Source organism: Crinia signifera, chromosome 7, assembly GCF_055691185.1.
Source record: "Crinia signifera chromosome 7, ASM5569118v1, whole genome shotgun sequence".
Taxonomy (NCBI): domain Eukaryota; kingdom Metazoa; phylum Chordata; class Amphibia; order Anura; family Myobatrachidae; genus Crinia; species Crinia signifera.
Window position 1 is genome coordinate 78,233,821 of NC_139223.1, and position 20,430 is coordinate 78,254,250.

A 20,430-nucleotide genomic window follows, 5' to 3' on the forward strand; every position below is an offset into this window, starting at 1 on the left:
GTGTAGTCAGCAGACAGCACATACATGGCAGCATTGTGGAGGCACAAACTGATGGGAGTCTAAAATAACAGACAATTCAACAGATTTTTCAAACTCCATGAATCACTGACTGAGATTAGAAATGTCATCAGCCTGATGGTCAGCAACATGGAGTCGGGACCCCATGCTAAGAAGGTCGGGACCCACTTTGGGGTCAGGACCCACAGTTTGAGAACCACTGCCCTAGACCATATCTCTGGGGCCTGGATCGGTAGTTAGGAGTCTGGTATCTCCTTAGTGACAAGTAGTGTGGGATAGACAGCTGTTTCGCGGAGGTCCCGCTTCCTCAGTATCCTGGGGGATACTGGGGGCCCCAGTACATGTTCCAACTTGGCAGCAGAGTGAAGGGCAGCGTGGTGCACTCTGCCTCAAGTGCCCCTTTAAATAGTCATTACTAATGGACAAATCAATACAGTGGCCAAAAGGTACCAAACGCAACCACAATCCTAGTCCCACATACCCGCTAATCATCGCTAATTTTACGATTGACATGCACATTCCGGCAGTCTCATACATGGCAAACACCTGTTCTTCCGGGTATTGCACAGCCGGATGTAGTATGGCCGTGCAGTTCACACCCCCGGAAGTGCCAGCGCATAATGCGTTCCACAGTCCCCAGCTGCTACAGCTGCTTTCGCAGCCAAACAGGAACAGAGTATGATGTGTGCACACGGACCCATCATGTCCGTGCGGGTCAGCTGGCTAATGTTGGGTGTGCTATGCATTCCACAGCACCACAATCAATAAAATCCAACATGTCATGATATATTAAATATTTCTAATTGACTGATCTATATATATAAAATACTTCTTTATTTTTGAACAATAACAAACTCTATATTTTCAAATTCTATAAACAATATAATTTACATTTTATACTTTCTATTTTGCTAAATGCATTTGCATTGAATAATTCTGTTTGTGGACACCCTCACCTTGGAAGAATAACCAGCACTGTGAGCAGCTGCTGGTGGTTATTCTCCTCTAATTAATCCATTCCATATCCATATAATAATTGTACATTTTTTTATGGTTAATGTGTTAATCATCCTCGATAGCATCCCCTCGCATGCTAGCGAGGATGGGTGGAACAAAAGATGCACGATATACACAGTCTAGCAAGCAGGTATTAATCAGGGACGTGTGATGGGGTAAATGGCTGAGGAGTCCCTGGCAAGTACCAGAGCCATGAGGTACATGCCGACATTATGCACAAGTGCAGAAGTGTATATATATATATATACAGGTCGAGTATCCCGTATCCGAATATCCGTTATCCGAATTATTCCGAAATACGGACATTCCAGAAAGTGAAAAAATTTTTTTTTTTTGCTAAAAACTCACTGGGGACATATGTAACAGCATCACTGGGGACATGATATGTAACTGGCACTATATATGTGCAAGACAATGATTGCTTGGCATTCAAATTCAGTGCTGAGATAGTACACACATTTTGTTTCACGTTTTGAAACCTTGTTTTTTGAACAATTAAAATATGTTTGTGTGTATTTTATGTGGTAATAAAATATATTTGTGTGTATATTATGTGTTTATACAGCATAAATGCAAGATACTTCAAAATACATCATTGAAATATTAAAATATTCCGAAATACGGAATAATCCGTTATCCAAAATTCTCCTGGTCCCGAGCATTTTGGATACGGGATACTCAACCTGTATGTATATATATATATATATATATATATATATATATATATATATATATATATATATATATATATATATATATATATATATATATATATATATATATATATATATATATATATATATATATATATATATATATATATATATATATATATATATATATATATATATATATATATATATATATATATATATATATATATATATATATATATATATATATATATATATATATATTATACGATAGGCTGGCACACTCCCCTCTTCATACGTCCGCCCGGGTGCCGGCAATTGAAATAACACATATGCAGACGAGAGAGCCGCACAGCACAGGACTTGATCTCCGCTCACAATAAATCAATAGGCAGGAGCCAACTGTCTTGCAACGTTTCGGGAAATTTTATTATCCCGTCCTCAGGCTAGGTAACACATACAGTGAATAACAAAAGACATTTACCTTATATTGACTCTCATCTTGCGTGCAGCGCGTGGCGTCCTCCTCCTGCTCCCAACTCCCTTCCGGGTACAGGGTCACTGCGTCCACGTACTGGGACGTCGGCTACGTCAGAGGAGGCAGGTCAGCTGTCAGAAAGATGATCGGTTACACACAGTGTACTGCAATACAATACAAACATACAAAAAGTTACATTAAAAACAATCATGTGAAGTATTGATAAAATTGTGGATTCATTGTGGACAAAGACATAGGTACATATATCCCTAAGATACAATTCTATATAGAAATACAACAGGTACTGTGGGCAATATATGTGGATATTTCAAAGAAAAATATTTAAGTTAAGCTGATCGTTCAGACCTTTGGGTCTGACAGTATCTAACATGAAAATCCACTTTGCCTCACACTTCAATAGCTTAAGGTGTCTGTCACCTCCTCTTCCATCGTCCGGTATATGGTCAATGACCATATGGCGAAAGCTAGCCAGATTGTGCTTAGCTTCTGCAAAATGTTTGGCTAGTGGTTGGTCCACATTTTTGCCTTTAATGGCTCCACTAATGGCAGAGCGATGCAAGGCCATGCGCTCCTTAAAGGTGCGCATGGTCTTGCCTACATAGTTTAAGCCACAGGGGCATTTTGCCAAATAAACTACATATGAACTAGAGCATGATAGGTTATGATTGATGTAGTACTTCTGTCCAGTGTATGGGTGGCAGAAGTATTTGCCCGATATCATGTGGCTACATGTTTTGCAACCTGTGCACTTATGGCATCCATTTGTTCTTCTGGTTACCATGGTGCTTTCTTTCAACTGGTTTGTAACATCGCTGCGTACCACCCAGTCACGGATATTTTTTCCTCTCTCATAGCAATGTCTCACCTCTGCTCTCTTAAGGCTACGGAACTCTTGTTGCATCACTGGCCAGTTATTTCTCACTGTTTTTTTGACAACATGGGAAGAGGTATTATATTTCTGAACCCAGTTAACATTGGGATTGGATGTTGTTTTTACAGCAGACTTAAGTGTGTCATCTCGGGGAATAGTTTTTATTCTCTCCCTTGCTGCATTAATCGTCATCTCACTGTATCCTCTTTCCCTAAATTTTTGTGTCATATCATCAAGGGTGGCCTCTAGTACATCAGGTTCACTTGTAATTCTTTTGGCCCTTAAAAATTGGGAGAAGGGGAGACTGCTAATGGTGGATTTAGGGTGGAAGCTATCTGCCCTTAAAATAGTATTTTTATCCGTGGGTTTAGAAAAAACACTGGTTTGAATTTTGTTGTTACACAGTTTGATATTAACGTCTAGATAATGTATCTCTTCGAGGCTCATGGAAAACGTGTATTTTATGGGACAATCTGCATTGTTAACCCCTTCCATCAAAATGTGGAACTCCTCATACGTTCCACGCCAGAAAAGGATGACGTCATCTATATAACGTTTGTAATAGAGAATCTTATCTCTATTCTCGCGGTTGAGAAAAAACCTATAGTCAATGTGTGACATATAGCCATTAGCATATGTAGGGGATACATTAGATCCCATAGACACCCCGGTTCGTTGGATATAGTATTTGCCATTGAAGAAAAAATAGTTTCTTTCCAAAATCAATTTTAATAATGTAAGAAAAAAATCGGGATTAGGGCCCGAATACTCTGGATTGGTCTTAATTAATTAATCCCGGTGTTATCCGGGACATCACCAAGCCCATTTATAGCAATACATCTATATACTTGGACTTTTATCTTCAACCGTGCGTCCAGGCGGGTGAGACATATCTGAAGGACACCACGGACCTTCTTGTATCATTAAATGGGCTTGGTGATGTCCTGGATAACACCTGGATGGTGACCCTGGACATCACCAGCCTATACACTAATATTCCACATACAGAAGGATTGAGAGCCATAGAGGAATTAATTAAGACCAATCCAGAGTATTCGGGCCCTAATCCCGATTTTTTTCTTACATTATTAAAATTGATTTTGGAAAGAAACTATTTTTTCTTCAATGGCAAATACTATATCCAACGAACCGGGGTGTCTATGGGATCTAATGTATCCCCTACATATGCTAATGGCTATATGTCACACATTGACTATAGGTTTTTTCTCAACCGCGAGAATAGAGATAAGATTCTCTATTACAAACGTTATATAGATGACGTCATCCTTTTCTGGCGTGGAACGTATGAGGAGTTCCACATTTTGATGGAAGGGGTTAACAATGCAGATTGTCCCATAAAATACACGTTTTCCATGAGCCTCGAAGAGATACATTATCTAGACGTTAATATCAAACTGTGTAACAACAAAATTCAAACCAGTGTTTTTTCTAAACCCACGGATAAAAATACTATTTTAAGGGCAGATAGCTTCCACCCTAAATCCACCATTAGCAGTCTCCCCTTCTCCCAATTTTTAAGGGCCAAAAGAATTACAAGTGAACCTGATGTACTAGAGGCCACCCTTGATGATATGACACAAAAATTTAGGGAAAGAGGATACAGTGAGATGACGATTAATGCAGCAAGGGAGAGAATAAAAACTATTCCCCGAGATGACACACTTAAGTCTGCTGTAAAAACAACATCCAATCCCAATGTTAACTGGGTTCAGAAATATAATACCTCTTCCCATGTTGTCAAAAAAACAGTGAGAAATAACTGGCCAGTGATGCAACAAGAGTTCCGTAGCCTTAAGAGAGCAGAGGTGAGACATTGCTATGAGAGAGGAAAAAATATCCGTGACTGGGTGGTACGCAGCGATGTTACAAACCAGTTGAAAGAAAGCACCATGGTAACCAGAAGAACAAATGGATGCCATAAGTGCACAGGTTGCAAAACATGTAGCCACATGATATCGGGCAAATACTTCTGCCACCCATACACTGGACAGAAGTACTACATCAATCATAACCTATCATGCTCTAGTTCATATGTAGTTTATTTGGCAAAATGCCCCTGTGGCTTAAACTATGTAGGCAAGACCATGCGCACCTTTAAGGAGCGCATGGCCTTGCATCGCTCTGCCATTAGTGGAGCCATTAAAGGCAAAAATGTGGACCAACCACTAGCCAAACATTTTGCAGAAGCTAAGCACAATCTGGCTAGCTTTCGCCATATGGTCATTGACCATATACCGGACGATGGAAGAGGAGGTGACAGACACCTTAAGCTATTGAAGTGTGAGGCAAAGTGGATTTTCATGTTAGATACTGTCAGACCCAAAGGTCTGAACGATCAGCTTAACTTAAATATTTTTCTTTGAAATATCCACATATATTGCCCACAGTACCTGTTGTATTTCTATATAGAATTGTATCTTAGGGATATATGTACCTATGTCTTTGTCCACAATGAATCCACAATTTTATCAATACTTCACATGATTGTTTTTAATGTAACTTTTTGTATGTTTGTATTGTATTGCAGTACACTGTGTGTAACCGATCATCTTTCTGACAGCTGACCTGCCTCCTCTGACGTAGCCGACGTCCCAGTACGTGGACGCAGTGACCCTGTACCCGGAAGGGAGTTGGGAGCAGGAGGAGGACGCCACGCGCTGCACGCAAGATGAGAGTCAATATAAGGTAAATGTCTTTTGTTATTCACTGTATGTGTTACCTAGCCTGAGGACGGGATAATAAAATTTCCCGAAACGTTGCAAGACAGTTGGCTCCTGCCTATTGATTTATTGTGAGCGGAGATCAAGTCCTGTGCTGTGCGGCTCTCTCGTCTGCATATATATATATATATATATATAAACAGTAGTTTGGAGGTGCGGCACTCCCCGCTAATTAACAGGACATGAAGTGGTTTAAAGGCAACGTTTCAATGTCTTTATTGCGACATTTTCATCAGGCAATAAAGACATTGAAACGTTGCCTTTAAACCACTTCATGTCCTGTTAATTAGCGGGGAGTGCCGCACCTCCAAACTACTGTTTATTCCATGATTCCAGTGGGGGCACCCAGCAAAGCAGAAATCTTGCGTCTGAGCCAGTGAGTGTGCCGGTCTGCTGCTCTTTCTATATATATATATATATATATATATATATATATAATATATATATATATATATATATATATATATATATATATATATATATATATATAGAGAGAGAGAGAGAGAGAGAGAGAGAGAGAGAGAGAGAGAGAGAGAGAGAGAGAGAGAGAGAGAGAGAGAGAGAGAGAGAGAGAGAGAGAGAGATTAGCTGAATTTAAATAAGAGATGTGCAGAAAAGGTAGTTAGGTGAGGCACTGCCTCACCTGCCATAGACTGTTTACTCCAGAGTTTTGACTATAAAAATTATTATATGATTTTTTATATAGATTTTTTATATAGATTCTTTGTATTTTTTACATACTTTATAAACTCAAAACTCCAGCATATACGTAAGTATGACAGGAAAGGCTGTGCCTCACCTGCCTCACCCCACCACATGCCACTGGTATTAATTAGAACCAAAGTACATCATAAAGGGCTTTAATGTGAGCTGTGCCTGCAAACTTTCCTTTAGCTTATAATAAAAGTCGCAGTTACAATGCAAGCTTATTATACACCTCAGCTGTTGCTTTGGCGAATGAATATTTATATAAGAATACGCAAAACAAGTTCCAGACGCTAGCAGAGTGGCATGGGTGAATAATGAATAATGACACATCTTTACTAAAACATTACTTTTATTTGTTATAAAGAATAAAATGCTCAGTATAATCAATAGCCGTTTTTTTTTTTTTTTTTACACAGAATAATCCAAATTGTCTAAAAGAAATACATTAATGAGGACAAATAATTTGCATTTTATGGATATATTTATATTTACTGTTGGCCTTAATGCTTTAAATATATAGATTAGATAAACAACAACTTCCATTTAGAAATACAATTTATGTTTATGTTTTTCTATTGCACCATAAATATCCTAATGAAAAGATGAACCCTCTCAGTGCAATGTGAATTTGTAAAAGTACTATAGGTGTGAAATTTGTCAAGCAAACCTTTTTACTCAATAACCCAATTGACAAAGACCTTGTACATTTATGTGCATGCCTGGCTGTATCTTGGCAGAGCGACCTTCCATTACCACCAGGAATTTCATTTTATTGCCTATAGAATCTATATATTGATTTCATATGCATGCCTGGCTGTGTTTGTTACAGTACTGCAGTGTAGACATACTGGCGCATAGCTAACATAGTACCAATATGGAAGAAAATAAGCTAAACTAACCCTGTCAGCCTTACATCCATTGTAGAAAAAATATTAGAGGGAATAATAAGAGATAGTATCCAAAATTTCTTAGAACAGGAAAAAGTGATAAGTAAGGCTCAGCATGGGTTTGTCAAAAATAGATCATGTCAGACTAATTTAATTAACTTTTAAGAGGAAATCAGTAGAGGGCTGGACTTAGGGAAATCTGTTGTTGTAATACTGCCTGATTTCGCTAAAGCTTTTGACATGGTGCATCATAAAAGGTTATTAATGACACTAGGTAATTTAGGGTTAGGAGATAAAATTTGTAATTGGATTAAAAACAGGTTGCACAATCGGGGACAGAGAGTGGTGGTAAATAGCATACATTCCAGCTGGGGTAAGGTCCAAAATGGAGTCCCGCAAGGTTCAGTATTGGGACCCCCCTTGTTTAATATATTCATTAATGATATGTTAATATATATTAATGATAAGTTAGTACTCCAAGACAGGGTATCCAATTGCAGCCAGTAAACCCAATAACATCAGCAGGTGCTCCCTGACATATTTCGCCGTCCACTGACAGCTTTTTCAAAACCTTTGAAAAAGCTGTCAGTGGACGGCGAAACATGTCAGGGAGCACCTGCTGATGTTATTGGGTTTACTGGCTGCAATCGGATACCCTGTCTTGGAGTACTAACTTGTCTTATAACATCTGGACCGTCAACTGGGCAAAAATACCTTTACATTTCAAAATTGCGACACCACCACCTGCATAATAAGGATTACAAAGGCGCATATCGTTGAGGATACCCACAATCCATCGGGTTCACCATCTCCCTCCAGCGTTTTTAATCCGGCAAGGTTTATGGACCCAACAATAATTCAGTCTCAGGACGTTTAAATCCAGTTTCCAAGCATCTCCAAAAAAAGGACAATATTACAGGAATCCATGCCATAAGTATAACCCATATTCTTTTATTTTATTTACTCTTTATATTATTCTATTTTAATCTTTTTTGTATTTTGTTCAAATATGTCTATATGTAATTTCACTGTGTAAAATATTTTATACCTATCAAGTGGTTATAAATCCACTTAATATTGTGCAATAAGCAAATAAAACTACATATATTCTTATAATACCATATTGATCCAATTTTTAGCGCTCCACTTTTTCTCTTTTATTTCCATACCATATTTAGGGGTGTGACGCCCCCTAGTAGGAGCTGCTTGGCAAAACACCCTATTAGGTGCTTGTTTAATCCTAGCCGCAAGGCTATTAGTTCACCTTGTACACCAAAATATTATAAACACACATGAAATATTTTTGTACTTTATCTCATAAAACATCCACATTTCTGTCCAAAAAAAGGTGCTAGTATTTCCAAATAAGCATTGTACTCAGGGACTACCGTTCTCTCCAGGAGGCCCTTGGGAGAACATATTATTTTGTTTTATAATATAATTCTATTCACATTCTGATCAGCATATTTGCTAAATTGAAAAACCTTTTGCATGAGCTGGTATAAGAGAGGATTCACTGCATCCTCCGCCATTGCTGAAAGTCTTTTCTGCTTCAATAAATCTCCCGACACACTGCAGATCCTGGAACAGTGGTGAAACATCAACCATTACTTATATATTAGAACTGAACTTTGACTGACATGTCAATATAGCATCTAGTACAATCTGTTGCACTTGAGGATTCTAGTAACAATGTTTTTCTTGTTCTGGAACTCAAGGCTTCATGCTAAATACACAGCCAAACACACAATTTTTAAAATATTATTTTTCATTTTTGCTTCACTCTTTGGGGGTACCATTGGTTATTCTATGTCAATCAAAATCATACACCATTCATGAGTAATACCATAGAAATGCTGGCTAAACTCAAGCACCTCACAGCCAGATATTGCACCAAACTCATGGATTTCTGTATGCACCTTGCAGCTCCATATTGCACCGGACTTATTAATTTTTTTATGCAACCCCATTCAGCTGTGAACACAAATGCATGAGACAGGCTGTACTGTATGTGCGACATATGGCTATTTAGTTCTGCTTAATTGAATTGACCCATAAACATTGACCGACTTGTGTAAACAGGCTACACCCCTCTTATCTATAAAATCAATTGATTTGCATGGCAATAAAACCAGTTAACTCTTTGAGTGCCAACGTTGCTGTAAGAAATGTGCAAAATATCCACAAAAAAATGTGCTGTCGCTTTTATTGGCACAATATTTATTTAAAGTTCAAATAATTGACTTCAGATCCTTTTATTCATCTTCCTCGACTACGACCCTGGCATTTTTATCGGATATTTTGCACATCTCTCCCAGCAATGTCGGCACTGAAAGGGTTAATAACATCATTTTTTTATTGGAAGATAGCCAGATGATAATATTAAATAGAGCTGGTAAAGTTTTGAGATACTGTAGTTTTATAAGTATCCTTTACCCCAAACATATTCTAAATCTTAAAGTAGAGATCTGAGAATAAAGTGGCATGATATGTTGAAAGTCTCCAACTTGAAAGAAATGTAAACAGCGCTGTGAGATTCTGTAACACAATTGGTGTATTAAAAAAAAAAATCAAAATATAGTTTGGTCATTTAAACAATGTACTACAGATGTGCACCAATATGTTTTCCAGTTTTGGTTTCGACCAAATGTGACTCGGTTTGGATTTCTATTAATCAAAAGAAGCTTTGGTATTTCCAAAGTATTATAAACCTCAAAAACATTCATTTCTAATAATTTTCACTCAATTTTAACCATCTCACAGTTCACACTTTGGGGGTTATTGTGGTTCACTCACAAAGGCAAATTCCTTCTCAAATGGATAAAACCAAGGGCCTTAATCAGATCTGATCGCATTACAAATGTGTTCTTAAAATGGCTAAAACCATGTGAACTGCAGGTGGGGCAGATGTAACATGTGCAGAGAGAGTTACATTTGGGTGGGGTGTGTTGAAACTGAAATCTAAATTGCATTGTAACAATAAAGCAGCCAGTATTTACCCTGCACAGAAACAAAATAACTCACACAAATCTAACTCTATCTATACATATTACATCTGTCCCACCTGCAGTGCACATGGTTTTGCCCATTTTGAGAACAAATATGTACTGATCTGAATAAGGGCCCATGTGCACTACAGGTGGGGCTGATGTAACACGTGCAGAGAAACTTAGATTTTGGGTGGGGTGTTACTTCAGAGTGAAATCTACATTGCAGTGTAAAAATAAAGCAGCCAGTATGTTCCCTGCACAGAAACAAAATAACACCCAATAACACCCATATCTAACTCTATCTGCACTAGTTACATCTGCCCCACCTGCAGTGCACATGGTTTTGTCCATTTGAGAAGGACTTTGCCTTTGCGAGTGAACTAGAATAAGCCCCTTTGTTTCTATCCAGTTTAATCTAAAGGCTGTAGTGAGCTGGCTCGATACTAAGCAACACAAACAGCAGCACAAACACATAGGAGATTATAGCACATCTATGAAACCTTGCCTCAAAGGACTACAAGGAAAAAAAGTGGTTAAATATAGAATTTTCCTTTGGCTTTTCTACTCACCCTTATGATGAATAATAAAAAAATGACATGCATTGTTTAGCAAACCAAGCACTTCATTGAGAGGGACTGCCACTTTTGTGGTTGAAGTGCTTGGTTTTTTGGACCCCCCACAAAATCATTTTGGAAGAACTCCCTCTAGTAATTAATGATGAGGTTGGTGAAATGGCTGTTAATTATGTTATAATCTTGTAAAATTAATTTCTTAAACTTGCCACAAATGATGTAGCATGGAGGAGATGACTAATGTCCCTACCTCTGGAGTAGATGTCTTCAAATGTTTTCAGGATATGGGAAAAATAATTTCACACTCAAGTGGTGGCTTTTTGCTATATCTAGGCATCACAATTGCTTTCTTTTCATCAAGGACAAAAAATGCAGCCACTGTGGCTGACTAACACAAACAACATTATCAACATCCTCATTCTCAATGTCAGAGAGTACAGAGAGTAGTAAATATATCCCCCTCATCCTGTTCCACTTCCGCACAAGCATCCTTAATTTATATTATGTCCTCATCACTATCTTTACTTGTACTGCTACCCCAAATGTGCAGATGGCGCAGAAATCGTGAAGGGAGGTGAAAGACGATTCTCTTTGAGGACAGTGTGAAGGATATCGGACTCACACATAGCTAACATAGACAACACTAAACTATCCTCAGGAATGTGTAATCATTCTGAACACACTGTATGTTCTACTGCCTTAGTGGTTTTCATTTATGACACCTCTTCATTAAAGAGATCTTGCACTATCATGAGAGGTAGAAAAAAGGTGCCTCACTGAAAGTTTCACAAGGAAATTCTGCACATACCTCCTAAACGAGGGATTAATCCACATTGGTGGCAATAGGGGTGTATCCTTTGCCTGGTCCCAGGTCTGATGGAGGGGTCCACTCCCCCCCCCCCCCCCATTGCAGAACTGGGAATAGATAGAGAACTAACTGCCCCTGCAAAAGCCTCTATCCCAAGCACAGCACACACTTCTGCTGTGTGATGAGCTGGGAAATAAGCAGCTGCCTGTGCTATCTCTCTCTGGATGTGTGATCATTTAAAGAAATGTGAGAATCAGAAAGTGGGAGAGTTTCCCCTTTTTTAAAGCAGCAATCATTTATACTGCAAAACCAAGTTGATTTTGCCATGTAATTGATTGACACTTTAACAAAAGGGAAAAATCTTCCCAAATCTCTCACTTTCTGATTCTCACATTTCTGAATCAGGTTCCTGCAGTGCTTTTGTGTGAAAAATGTAAATAAAAGTTTTAAAGATAATAAATTAAAATCCAGCATGGTGGTCCCCCCTCCTAAACATAACCAACCCCAGGATCTTTGAGCCGGTGTTGGTTCAAAAATACAGGGGAAAAGACGCATAGCCCCCCCCCCCCCCTCCCCCCATATTTAAAAAATAGCACAAAGGTAATAAACAGCCTGGAATACATTTATAGTGAACTGTTACACTCACCGGGGAGCATTGATGAACCCTAGCAGGGTTTTCCTGGGGCACGCCTGGAGTGTGTAGGAACATGTGAAAGGGAAGGACAGCTATAGATTCCGGACAGCAGGTCTTCAGCCGAGGGGCCTCTGGATGTCTTCTGGGCAGCCACCCAGGACACACAGGCCTAAGTCCGCACAGCACACAAGCAAGCCTTCTTGCCAATAACAGCCCTTTTCCCATAAGACTGTAAACATCTACCAGTACTTGTATGCCGCTTGGTCTTATGTCGGCAAGTGGCAGTGTAGACTTAACCCCAAGGGCCCCGGGCAGCTACCAGTAGGGAGCAGCAAGCTTGGAACTACACTGCCTACAGAAAACAAACCAAAAACTAAACAACGGGACTTATAGACAAGAAGGGGTACAAGGAGCAAGGACTGAGATACAAAAACTCTGACAAGGAAGGTGCAATGACTAATAACAAGGATGAATACAAATACAGAGTATCAAGACACAGACAAACAGTGATAACTAAAGTATTTACACTGAATGGTGTGGCCTAACGCCACGGCCTAAGCACAGGCCCTAACTGGGAAGCTGACCTCACACAGCTAATAAGGAATGTCTGCCAATTCCCTGCCAATATAGAGTATAGCAAAAAGCTAGATGGTGCTTGCTTTGCAGGGGAAAGGTAATGAGCAGCCTGGTGGTAGCCAGAGGTGACTTCCCGGGATTCAGATAACAGGAGATAACCAGCAGGATCAGATTCAGGAATCAAGAGATAAGCCAGCAAAGTGAGAGCCGTCTCCAAGCACTTCTATAACCGGCATTGGAGCAGCCCAAATTAATCCCTTATAAAGGTTGCTTCCTGTGTGTCCACCCCTGATTAGTAACAGAGAGCAGCTGCATGCTGCCACAGGTGTACTGGCTAATTACCTGCTGCTACCTGGCTTCCCCGTCGCCTAGGCAACCGCTGGGGAAGAGGTGCTGCTGGCAGGGCAGGGGCAAATGCAGGATTTTCAGAAGAGGGTTTCCAGAGGGGCGGAGCAAAGCATGGAAATGGACACTTAGGTGACCCAGTATATGCGGGTCAGTGAAAGTATTATAGATAGTCCAAAGGTATATAAACAATATTAATATTAATCTATATATATATATATATATATATATATATATATATATATATACACACACACACACACATACACACACACACACACACACATATATATATATATATATATATATATACACACATACATACATACATACAGGGGCGTCAACAGCAGTGTAGACCCCTGGACCTAGCAATGTATTGGGGCACCTACCGATCCTGCAGTGGTAGGGGTGGCGGAAGCTTTGATGTCCCCTGGGTGGTAGGAGGTATTATATCAACCGCTCAGCATGTAGGGCCTGGATCAGTAATTTCCACTAATTACCCCTTTACTGCACAGATGGGGGAGATGGGGTGGGAGAAGGAGGCATTGGGCTGAATGAAGGGGCCCTGATACATAACTTCCAGGGTGGTAGAGGATGTTTAATACAGTATGCAGAGGCGGGGTGTATAGTGGAGTGGGATTATTATTCATAATTTTCTGGTGGGAGGACAGCTTGCTTGACTGCAGATATCTCCAGTTCCCAGAAATAGATTTCTTAGATTTTAATGGAATTAAAAACTAGAGAATCCATCCTACCAAATGGTATTGGGGACTAGGAGATCAGAGTTCAGGAGGCAGAGCAATCTGCCAACAAGTATATAAAACTACATACCAGGTGTGTGGAGCTATAGCAGTAACCAGCTGCTGGAAGGCTGATATCTCTGGTTCTGGGAACAGTAGAGATAAGCTACTAGTGTCCGTCAAAGTGGGAGAGTCCCAGCTTTTGGAATATACTCTCCGAAAACTCAAAATCAGAAAGAACCTGAAATATCTGACTGGGAATAGCAATTAACAGGCTTGAATGGGGACCACTGCTTTGAAGTCAGATATCTCCGGTTCCCAAGGGCCAATTTTTTAAATTCTTGTACCCATGGAAAGAGGGGACCCTCAGCTTTCAGGCTAGGACCCTTAGACTCCTGTGGGGGAGTGCATGCGTGCGCTACTGCAGGGAGAGACGTGCTGAGCGTCTAGCAACTGTTGCCGGGACCAGCGCTGCAGGACCCGGCTGCTCCGGGCAAGTGCCGCTAATGCGGCCTCTAACATGGACCCTGCAGCCATAGCATTAATCCCAAACTAATAAGCCCTGGATAGTGTTCCTAGGGGACCACACAAATAAAGGGGTTCCCCCCCCGGCAGAGCACACAATGGCCAGTACTGAAACCCAGAGCTATCCCTGGCACTCTTGGACAGTGGGTTCCTAATTGATAGAAATTAAGTGTATAAAATAGAATATAAAATTAGTGACAGGTCCCAGCAAAACTCCCCTGCATGCTGGTACTTGTGGAACCACAAGAACCAGCATGCAAGACATGAAAGGGCCCACTGATACCTGTAGTTCTAACTGTAAACCAACCCTGGAGCCAATCAGGGAGTGACATGTAAAAGTGATCTCAAGCGGAGATCATACGTTTTCTATGGGAGAAGTATCTGTGGGAACCTTGCGGTTTATGGATAACCAAATGGTCAACTATGCAAAAAAAATGAGAGACAGGTGCTGGTTATTTAAATACAGGTGGATCCAACACATATGTTGTATTTTTAGAACCAGCAACTGCTCAAAGTACCCAAGCTGATTATGCTCAGGAGGGGTGAGCAGGGTTGGGCTGGCCCACAGGGGCAAAACTAAAACTGAGCTTCAGAATTCACATTGTGCACTTGAAGTATACATTATGCATATGTTACCTTATACTGGACAGGACTATAATGTGTGTGCAATGCGATCCGAAAGCAGTACAAAAAGTATGTGCAGCACATACTTTTTGTACTGTGCGATGCAATGCTCGCAGGAGCGCACATCGCATCGCACGCTGCTATTGCAGCGTGTATGGCCACCTTTAGGCACATAACCCAGCCCATTATTTAAAAAGAGGAAGAGGGGGCAGGTCGCAGGAGGAGGACAGTGTGTGCATGGTGCAGGGAGCTGCTCAGCCTCTCCATACTGCCGCCCGCTGTCAGACAGGCACTGCAGGTGGCGTGCAGGCTGTGTGCACTCGCGGTACAGGGAGCAGCTCTTTATACTGCCGCCCGCCCGCTGTCAGACAGGCGCTGAGGGCGGCGTGCAGGAGGCAGTGACAGTGATGGCTGAGGCAGCTTTAGCAGAGCAGGGAGGGAGACAGCGCCTTTTCAGCATGGCGCCTCCCTGCTTTGCAGGAGCTGCTGAGTGGGTAGCGCCGGCCCTGGGTACAGAGAAGCCTTACACCGGATCTACCCTTAACACTTGTAAACTAAAATTCAGGTGCACATTCAAGACAAATAGAATAAACCCTACAATTTAACATGTAGTTAATTTGATGTTCCTACAGATATATCCTAATAAATCTAGCCTCAATACAACATACAGCGCAAGTTGCCTGGCGTACCTGAGCAGGCAGTTCCTGTGTAAATCTGCTTATGTTGGGAATCTTTTTTTTTTACCAAAAATACATCTTATTTACATCACTTGAGTGTGTCTGTAATATTCCTAATACTGACGTACTGTATAGGGCCAAACGTAAAAGGATGTGAGAATCAGAAAGTGAGAGATTTGGGGAGAGTTTTCTAAAAAAAATTTAAAGCGGCAATCATTTACACTGAAAATCCAGGTTAATTTTGCCATGTAATTGATTGTTGCTTTAAAAAAAAGGGAAAATCTCTCATTCTCCGACTCTCACATTTTGACACTATTACATTTGACTCATTGTATAAATTTATCCAGGGCTTAACTATTTCAGTGCTCATTCTATTGTGTTGGTTAAGACGACATGTGTTAAGAAAATCAATTTTACTCCATATTAAACTTTTTTCAAACTGTCCTGGTAGCCCAAAGGAATGGTGTGACGTTTAATATGTCTTCATGAATAAAGGGGATTACTGCTACAGGCGGTGTAGAACATGTAATCTGTATAAATTTCACTGGCTGTGGTACTAACATACAGGTGCAGTTTTACTTCAGAAAAAGACACTGACCCACTTGCATTAATGTTCACCAATGAATAAGGCCATTTGTGTCATTTATGAAATGTATTTTTGTAAATCAGTAAACATTTGTGAATAATTTTAGATAAAAGTGATGGCCTGGATATAATCTTCATAATTTAGACTGTCCTTATGAATACAGGATCATCGCTCATCCTGGTATTGTTATCATTTAATGAGTATGTTGATTTATATATCAAAAGTTTCCAAACATTTATAATGTGAGAATGTCATTGAACTTCAGGACGATGTTCACTTCTCCTCTGGGATTCATAAATATTACAGAAACTTAATGAGCAACTTTCATTCAACCATTATATAAGACAAATTGTCCTTGAAGATTTGTGGCATTAGTTTATCAAAACCCAGCTGTATTTGCAAAGAAAAAAATATTAAAATACAGACAGAAAATTATTATATTAAATGAACAGGAATAGTGATGATCATTCAACTAATTTGTACTTATAATAAATAAAATATAAATAATAATAATAATAATAATAATTATAATAATTATAATAATAATAACACTGTTAAATTTATATTCAGGGCCCGCTTAGACGTTCCAGATGCCTTACGGTACCCATACATTAGGCCGAATTGTCTGAAGTACAAGTCAGACCTTATTTCCCTGGCAGCTCCCCAGGAGGGCTCTGACACGATTTTGCACTTGATGTGCCAAGTGTGATAAATAGCATGCGATTTATCATATGCAACTCCCGGGGGGGGGGCGGATGGCAGAGGGGAGCAGGGTGGGGGGCCACTGGGAGCTTGCAAGGGAGATGAACAGTGGCATGAGGGGGACTCACAGAGGCGGTGAGGGTACACGTTCAGGGAGAGCCAGGCAGGGGAGCCTACAAGTTTTGTGCTTTTTTGCCAGAGGTTAAATATGCTCATTGCCGGGTGGTTTCTTGCTCATTGCCAGGGTTTTTTGCTAATTGCCAGGGGGGTTACATGCTTATTGCTGTGGGGTGGTTACATGATCATTGCCAGGGGGTTAATGCTCAGAGTGCACTTGTGCTCCTGGAATCAATACTTCTGGGTAGCACTGGGCACACTGCCTTCCCTTTACAGACACTAAAGGTCTAGTAGGACATCTAGTATCTCCTAGAAAATGTGCGCTCCCGCATCATCGCCGGTTACCACCGCTCATCTACAGGTATTACCAGCAGATGAATGACTGGGTGGATGGCTTTCCATAGCGTCCTGCTATGGAAAGTCATCCATCCCCAGGAAAATCGCTTAGATGGGTAAAATCGCTCAGTACAGATGGAGTAGCTCCCATCGGAGTTGCTCCTGGTGATACAATTGCCATCAGCCAGTGTGTCGTGTTATGTCAGACCCCTCCGCAGCCCTCTGCAGCCCCCTCAGCTGCCCCCTGGCTCCTCCAATCCCTGTCCATCTTCCTGAAGTGGAGATGGGCATGGAAAGTGCTCCCCGCCACCTTGCTGACGGGGACATGAGCGCGTGTGAGATGCTCACGCGTCCACATCAGATGGAGCACCTCTCTGCCAGCCTGCACCAGCTAAGGGAATCTGGTGATTCCCTGTGCAGGCTAAGAGGCGATTCATCTGTATGTATGCACTGACGGATTTCCAGCCTTATAGGTTTTCCCCATCATCGCTGTGCATACACACTGGGCAAAAAACGCCCAGTGTTTGTGAACTTTAATCTAGAACAGGCAGAGTTTCCCTCAGGGCCTGATTCCAGGTGCTCTAGTCTTAAACATGTACAGTATTTATTTATTTTATTTACAGTTTCTTATATAGTGCAGCAGATTCCGTTGCGCTTTACAATGGTAAACAGTAGCTCCTAAATGCACGTGTATGGGCACACGTGTATGTGCACTCACTGGTGAGCTACGCATCACAAGTATACATACTGTGCTAATAAACATATTACCCGTCTGGACCATAAACAGCCCTTTAACACATTGAATATGACACTGTCATAGATCTGCATTTTCGATGGGCTGATGATACTAGTAATTGCAGGCATTTGAAGGACTACAAGCCATAGTATTTTAACCTTCTTGACATGCCATTGCCTGAATTCTAGTACCTACATTGTCACTGTCGACATACTGTAGTAACTGTTGATTCCACTTGTCAAGCACTGTCCAAGATGTATGTCAGGTCAAAATATTTCAGAGTATATTTCAATGCAACATTACACATTAAATAGCACCTTATACAGTATGTTGATGTCCATACGTGCACAATATTCGGTATGTGTGAAAATAATGACCCTAAAGTAAAGTCACTGTATTTATTGCACATTCCAAGTCCCTTGAAAACAGTTAATTGAAACACTTGACACTTTGCAAACTGCATGCTTATTATGAAATAATTCAACTTCAGGAAACATTAGGAAAAGTGAAAAGGTGTTATTATGTTTAGAAACTAAAGTGCCTTTATAATAGAGCTGCATGAGGCCATTAAGATAAAATCAATATTGGACAGTCATAAAAAATATGTACTGTATAAATAGTGTGCAATAACTACAGTAGACAATGTTATTTTTGGCACCGTAATGTCGACCGTGTTAAACTGTCAATGAAACCATTTTAATGCTGTCGGCAGTATAACTGAAAACATACTGTGATTGCATGTTTACAGGTATACTGCAGCCAGCGGCTGTAATCAGCATTGTCTGCAGTATACCTATTGGCATTTTGAAGCCATGCTGCCACATTATATGAAGACAATAACATTATAGAATAAAATACCTGGTACTTATGTATTAGCAGGGCGTAAGAAAATCGCATCGCATGCGTTTTTTTCGTGCAATGCGATTGCGCGCGATGCGATCGCATGCGATGCAATGCGATTTGCCTATGTAATTTATTCACTGCTTTCTACCCTCTGGCGATGTGATCACATTGCATGCGATCGCACCGCAAGCAAAATCACATGCAATTGCATGCAATATTATAGGGTGCGATGCCATTTACTTTACTATACATTTCTATGAGATGTAATGAGATTTAGGCACCCCCCACTATCCACGCCACCCTGAAGCATGGCGAGCTGCGGTGGAATGCGTCCTCCCGACATTTTCATACCCCCACTATCCACATCAGCGCAGAGTTGATTTTATCTAGTGTGGCAAGCCACCGAGCCCTAAGCGTGGCGACGCAAAATACTTGTAACGTAATCCGCGTCCCCTCGCAGGGCTCACTGCACTCGCCAAGCTTCGGGCTTGGTGGCTTGCTGTGCTTGCCACACTATATAAAATCTACTCCACGCCGACGTGGATAGTGGGGGTATGAAAAGGTCAGGAGGATGCGTTCTGCTGCTGCTCGCCACTCTTCAGGGTGGCGTGGATAGTGGGGGGTGCCTAGATCTCATTGCATGTCATAGAAGTGTATTTTATTATTAGTAAAATAGGTCTATTTAGGCAGACCTATGTGACATAGGACAGAGACAAAACAACATTAAACACACATTGAGTTCCCACTTGTAACAGAATTAATGTGGAAGATATTTACTGGTGAGAAAGCTGTGAAATATAAGCTTTCCCTGTTGTCTGGAAGTCTAAGTTTATGGAGAGATATGACTTAATTAAACCTTTTCGGGTAAGAATATATAGGGCGATATTCAATGAGCCTGATTCGCCATGTTTTTATGGCGAATTTGTGCTGTTTGGCGAATTTTGGACTAAAACGGTGAATCACCCTATTCAATGACCACATGGCGAATACATTTGAAGGTTTTTTTCGCCATGATTCACCGAGTAGCAATCGCTATCTTTTGATGGAGAAGTGGAATGTGAACTTTTAAAATAAAGTGTTTTGTTTTTTACATTTGGTGTAAAAAAATCAGGAATTTTATTCTGAGGAGGGGCATGCTACTTTTATTCATGTGCTGTAAGCACATGAATATATATTTAATTTAAAAAAAATATATATATATTTTTTTTTTTACACAGCAGCCAGC